Consider the following 7,347-nt stretch of genomic DNA (forward strand, 5'->3'; position numbering starts at 1 on the left):
AGGGACTGTTCCAAGCTACTCTCAGTTTCTCAAACAGGCTATCTGGTCAGGAACTACCCTAACCTTAGTTATGAATTATAATCCCCCTGTCTCTGTATAGTGGGGGAAGCTTCCATGCCTAGTACTTTCTTTGGTCTAGGAGCAGTCATCTTCTAGTTGTCAACAGCCCTTCTGGTCAGATGGGGCATGAAGGCACTCTCCACAACTGGTTTGGCTGTGACTCAGTACCTTGTCTGGGGGTGGGTATACCAGGCTCTAGTGCTAGCAAAACTCTATATTTGAAGATCTGAATAAGGTAGATCTGTATCCTGCCAAGTTTCCTGGTCAGAGTATACCCCTGATTTGGCTCTGCAGATGAGCAAATCTGCTGGTTGGGATTACTATTTGGGCACTATAGGTATGGATTTGGTCTGCCAAGATCCATGTACTGATTGTTGCAAGCCCCTCCCCACTTCTCTAATATTGTGGAATTCCCAGTGGCTGAGTCTCCCACTCCTTGGGGATGAGATCAGAGGCGAGGCTATCACAAAGCTGGGGAGGTCTGGTTTTCTGACTCTACATGGTGTTTACTGTCCTGAGAGAAGGACAGTATGGTCAGTATTCAGCTACTTGTCTTACCCTTCTAATGAAGTCTGTCTTGGTCTCTGTGGTACAAAGGCATGCTTTAGCCTCACTCCCATGTTCTAGGAGTCTCTCATGGTATCTCGTGGAATAGATGTTAGTTGTCCTTTCTGTGAGGAGAGTAAAGTCAGGAATAACTTATGTCACTGTCTTAATGTCACTTCTCTGTATGATGTTTTAATTATGGACTAATGGAAAAAGGGACATAGCTTAAATATTTGAACTAGGTGAGAGCCAAATTATTATGTCACAGTCTGAAAATTCCACAGTAGTTTGGAAAAAAGTAGTAAAAAATCAAATCACCACAAGATATAAAGTGACATATGCATGCTAAATACTCAGAAAAAGCTAGATATTAGAAATAGTCATTATTACGTTCACATTTAGAAGAGTGATCTCTTTCTTAGAATGCTTCACCCTTCATATGAAATTAATATTGTGAATTTGAATTTTATTGGCTATATACATTTTTAATTTGTATGCTTCAGTTTTATAGGTGTATAAAGCCTATGAAGATGAGTGGTTTATTTTTAGCTTTATGATTGTACATATTTAACTAGCCATTAAAATAAAAATAAGTCAACACCTGGGGAAATGTTTACCTTTCAGTGGGATTCACATATTGTTCAAATTTGGGGAAAAAACAAAAATATCTCTCTTCTGAGAAATGCATGGCTTGGAGTATTTCAGAACCACCTAAGGCAGGGATGATGACTCGGCATACTGAACTCAGGGTAACACTAATTAAAGTTTTTTCTTCATTATAGCTGCAGAATTAGGTGGCACTGTTTTTTTTTTTTTTCTAGAAGATTAAAGAATTCCTATTAAACCCATTTTTAATGTTTTTAAAATTCTGCCTTGAATCCTATTCGGCTGTAATAATGTAACAAATATCTGTGAAATCTTGTACTATATGCTGTCAAATTTAGGAGGTAGAAGCATTATTGTTTTGTATATGACAAAAATGAGGCTCAGAGGGACAAAGTTTTTTAAGGTCATATAGGAAGAGGTATGGTGACACTTAATTGTAAATCTTATCTTTTCAGTGACCACAGCAGCTCCTTCTGATCATATGCTTCCTTCTATCAAAACATTTACTCCCGGGTCTCCAGGATCACACCCTGGACTGAAGGCAGCGCTAAACCGCTGAGCCACCCGGGCTGCCCCTATAACCTCTCTTTTAATCAGATACCACTGACCTACCACAGGACTTGAACTTTGAGTCTTTTTATTTTTTCAAATAGTTTCACATTTATCTTGCTTTTTAAGATTAATGGTATGTGTTTCTAATACCACAAGGGCATTTAAAATATGCCCTTTCTAAATAAATAAAATATTCCCTTTCTGATTTTAAGCAGGCAGACTAACTTGAGAGAATTTTGGTTGTTAAAAAAATTGCAACAATAGAACATCAGGGATATTGAGAATTCAAGCTAAAATCATTTATTCAAATCAGCCTTCTTATAACAGCTCTGCTTTCCTTTGTATCTGGGGGCATTTTTTTAAAAGGGCTTATTTGAGTAATAAAATACTGGACTTTTTTCAAGACAGTAATGAAAGTTTGTAAAGGTGGTCAAACAAATTTTATGATGTACTTGCCCTTTTTCCCTTACTCATTGATTGACAAGTTTAATTGGAAATTGCAGTAAGTTTTGCCTAAAATTTTAAAGTCATTAACTTTTATAAAATAAACTATCACCAGTGAATAATAGGAAAGGCAAATACTGTCTTGAGGAGACAAGGCTAAACAGAATTTAAAAAGAAAAACCATAAAATACTCAAAATATTATTTCTATAAATGTTTGAAAACCTAATCAAAAATCCTTTTCCTCCTATTACGTTTTAACTGACACCCTTGATCTTAGGCCTATTTTAGTTTAGTACATGAAAATCCTAAAGCAAAACTTAGTATTTTCAGCAGTTAAAGATTTTTTTTTATGTCATTTACTTCCATTACATACATCGTAAGGCTGTGAATGCCGTATACCATGAAGGATGCATTGTTACCCTTCATAATATAAAATATATGAAGCATGTTATAAAGATTTTCTGAAGCAAATAGAATTGAAATGAATAGGAGCTTTTGTAATACATATTTCCCTACATTTAAAAAGAAAACATATTGAATTTTTAATACATTTCTATTTAACAGCCCTCTACTGACTCCACTTAAGTAAAATAATGTTTTAAAGGGGAAAACAAAGTTAGGTATCCATTTTTTACCAAAATTAAACACTTTCAAAAATATCTCTGACACTATTCTCTGAGGTCATATATCACATAGGGAAAGGAACAAACCAGGTTGTTACTAATTTCAGTCATTTTAGTGAAGTCATAAATTTTAAGCCATGGAACTTGAAGTGCAATGCTTTATAAATCACTTTGTGGAACCCTCTGAAAAGTTGAATCCAACTGCACTGTGTCATAAGATAATAAGCTGCATTTTACACTTTTTACATTTAATGGGGAGTTAACAGCCTCCCTACAATTTTTACCTCCCCTCCATTATGGGTGGAGAAATTCCATTCTTGCAGGAATGTGTGAGAATGGCTTAATTGGCACAACCTTTTGGAAGACAATTTAAAATATTTTCTTGCAATAATGGGGAAAAGTTATATATGACCTCTCATAGGTGTAATTTTCTCTGAACTCTTAATCCCTCTTAGTAGAGGCAGTATCTGGGGACACTATTAAATTTACCCATTCAAAGTAACTGAACATCCCTCAAGGTTTAAAAACCATTTCAGATTAGCTCAGGTTCTTTGTAGTTAAATGGTCAGACTTTCCAAGTTCATTTTGCTTCCTCTTCTTCTCATTTCCATAGATAACATCTGGACATAGGGAAAATTTATATATCATTATGGAACTAGCAGAGGAGGGCTATCTGGTTCAAGAGATATCTTCCTCTGTGAATACCTACTGACCTCTGTTGAGATAGAGCTCATCTCTCCTGGTTCTTCCTTCATCTGCTGTTGAAGGACAGTCAGCTAATTCTTGTTTATTAAGCATCCAATCTTGTTTCTTGTCAGATGTGGCTTATGCTCCGATACGTGTTGGTATCCTCCATCTAGACTTCAGAGAACCATACTGACTTAACTCTTACATACCTTCCACTCTCTCCACAGAGTCTCATGGGATCTTCTGAGCTTCCTTTATGTCTAGTGAAAATTGTGGGGGTGACACCTGGATGGCTCAGTGGTTGAGTGTCTGCCTTGGGCTCAGGGCATGATCCCGAGGTCCTGGGATCAAGCTGCATCAGCCTACTCCTTCCTTTGCTTGTGTCTCTGCCTCGCTCATGAATAAATGAATAAAATATTTAAAAAAAATTTTAGGGTGGCTCAGGTTTAGCGCCTGCCTTTGGCCCAGGGCATGATCCTGGAGTCCCGGGATCAAGTCCTGCATCAGGCTCCCTGCATGGAGCCTGCCTCTCCCTCTCCCTCTGCCTATGTCTCTGCCTCTGTGTGTGTGTGATGAATAAATAAATAAAATCTTTAAAAAAAAACTTCAAAAATTTTTGAAAAGAAAATTTTGGGAAAATGGAGAAAGGGAACTTCTTAGACTCATGAAATACATGGTATCAGCATTCCTGCTCTATTACAGCCACTCTAGCTTTATATTGAGAAACTGTGAAGCTATTTCCCCCCACCCCAGAGGTCCTGAGGGGAAAAGATAAAACATCATATGCTTTTAGCTTCTCCCTTTTATGATTAATACTACTTTCCTCCCTTCTATTCACCTACCTCTTCTACTTAAACATGGGGCCAGGGTTGAGGGGATGGGGCACTGAATATTATTTCAGTGATGCAGACACTATCTTCAACATATCTCATCTTTTTTGGCTCTTTTCATGTTCATATGAGCATTGTAAAATTTTTTATCTCATTCTTGTGTAATAAGAACTTACCTTAAATTATATTGTCTTCTCTACACTGTGGATTATAGTAAATCTCTGTACTCAGATCCACGGTTTGTTCTTCATATGTAGAGGGAAGTTTTCAAAATTTGAAACTCAAAAACATCATGGTTAAAACAATATTGTTTCCATCTGCATCCTAGCAATTCAAAATGGTAACCTCTAGCTGAGCAATGGCTTCTTTTTCAAGGCAGTGTCAAGTATCCACCAGAAACAATAATTCAGTCAAGTCAGTAGGTGAAGAACCTCACACGTACAAGACTTTCAAAAATGCAAATTTTGAGAGGTAATTTTTTTAAATATCAAATTTGCATTGCTAATATTTAAAAATGTATTCACAACCTTTGCCTTGATGTACTTACAAAAGTATCCATACATACAAGCCAAGAGTAAATTTACAAGGATGTTCATTGCAGCATTGTTTGTGATAAGTAAATAATGGAATCAACTAAAACAGCCATAAATTGGTGACTAACATGTTCTAGCCACAAAATGTAATGATATAAAATAATTAGAAAGAAAGGGGACGCCTGGGTGACTCAGCAGTTGAGCGTCTGCCTTTGGCTCAGGTTGGGATCCCGGAGTTCCAGGATCGAGTCCCACGTCGGGCTCCCTGCATGGAGCCTGCTTCTCCCTCTGCCTATGTCTCTGCTTTTCTCTCTCTCTCTCTGTGTCTCTCATGAATGAATGAATAAATGAATGAATAATAAATCTTTAAAAAATAATTAGAAAGAAGTAGATACAAATGTGATAGGTGAAAGTGTAACAAAGAATGTTAATTTAAAAGCAATTTTCATAAAATGTATACAATATGCACGAAGCTGTTTTCCTCTGAGGATGGTATTATCAGGGATTTTCAGTTTCTCTATTATATATTTTTATAATGTTTGCATTTCAGGAGTAACAGAGTATATCTCAAACCAATAGGCAATATCACATTTACTGGTGAAATACTAGTGGCATTTTTATTAAATCCAGAAAGAGAATGATAGGCATGTCATTACCTAGTATGTCTTTCAGAATGAATTACGATATAATAAGAATAAAAGGTAGAATTATTAGAAAGGTAGAAAAATAAAGTCAGTATTTATAAATGATATACTTGCTTATAATATTAAATAGAATTAATAGACAAACTATTAAAACTAAAAGAGTTCAATAAAGTGTTAGTTATAAAACAAGAATATGAAAATCAATAGCTACGCTGTAAAACAGCACTATACAACTACAAAATAAGCCCCTCAGACTATCAACAGAGTAGATAAACTATAGAGGAATAAAATTAAGAGAAAATGTGAAAGTTTTAGAAAATAGTTTGAAGAGAAATTAAAACACATGAAGATAAAAACATAAAACATTCTATTTTACTAATTATTTATTAGATTCAAAAGATGTCCATTAACAAACCTGACGTGCACTTGGATTATTTCCAAATTATTTAAAGGTGAAATGTATTTCTAACTATATCACACTGATGTATATGAACGTATGAAAAATAAATCAACCTCAAGACTATATCAATAATTCTTCAGTATGGTAAACAAAGTCCTTAATGACTTGGCCCTAACTTAATTTTCCTCTTCTCTCCTCAAGCACAAACATGTTCATTACCAAATAGTATAATACAGTTTATTCAAAACTATGTAGTATCTACTATACATTGGGAGCATAAACAATAAAATTAAGTTTTGTCGATAGTTCTATGGTAAGTATTTACATGCATTATTTCATTTGATCTATACAATAATCCTATAAGGGATATATTTTTATTTCTGAGATTAAGAAACAGATTTTAAAAGATGCCTAAATTCATACTACTTATAAGAAGAAAAGCTGGAATTCAAAGCCTTTAGTTATATTCCTTTCTTTAAGTAGAAAATTAAATATGACCTTCAATGTTTATGCATTTCAGAAAATTATGGTACAGCCATATGACTGAATATTAAGTAGCCTTTAATATCTTTATGAAAACATGTTGTGTGAAAATTCTTATAATGTTGATTAAAGTAAGTGGAATAACTATTATGGGAAACTATTGCAAACATAACCATATTTTCCATAATTTCCACTTATGACCATGTATTTAAAAAGCAATATTCACAATTAACATGAATTACAGGAAAAAAAAAACACAAATTAGGGGTTTTATATAAGAAAAGCCTATAAAACCTGAAAAGGATTAAATATATATATATAAATATATTTATATATTTCCACCTCTATCCTTGAAATGTTAATTGATATAGAAATTTCCCTTCTGCCATAATAATTAGAAAAACAGACTGAAATATTTGAAACCAAGATCTTGCATAACAGGTCGTGCAGGACTGTGATCTTTGAGAAAAGGAAATCTAACGAAATAAGCCCTATAATTGGCCAGCCTGTTTCCTAAATGCATGTTCAAGGTCACAGCATAGAAGGAAATCAAGCAAAGGGTTTGCTTATTTGAGGAGACAGTGATAAGAATTTGAGAAAGCCATGGTGGCTAGAATTTGTAGGTAGAGTATTGGAGAAGAATGAGATGCAGAGAGAAACCTCTAAAGTGCTTCAGAAGAGACCCCTGGAGTCTATGATTAGGTACTAAATTGTACGTGTGTTGGGTAAAAATGCATGTGGCTAGCGAAAGTAACATCACAGAATGGGCTGAGCAATTGACTGTATATAGTGTAGTTACCACCATATAGGAACTGCCCATCAGGTTTCTCCTCTGTTCTTCAGATTTTTGTTTTTAATTTGTAAAGTGAGGATGCAAATAATTGTATTTCTCTCAAAAGATTGGTAAAGTTTATTGAACGCTTTTTTTAAAAAAAATT

Source organism: Canis lupus, chromosome X (genome assembly GCF_048164855.1).
Source record: "Canis lupus baileyi chromosome X, mCanLup2.hap1, whole genome shotgun sequence".
Lineage (NCBI taxonomy): Eukaryota > Metazoa > Chordata > Mammalia > Carnivora > Canidae > Canis > Canis lupus.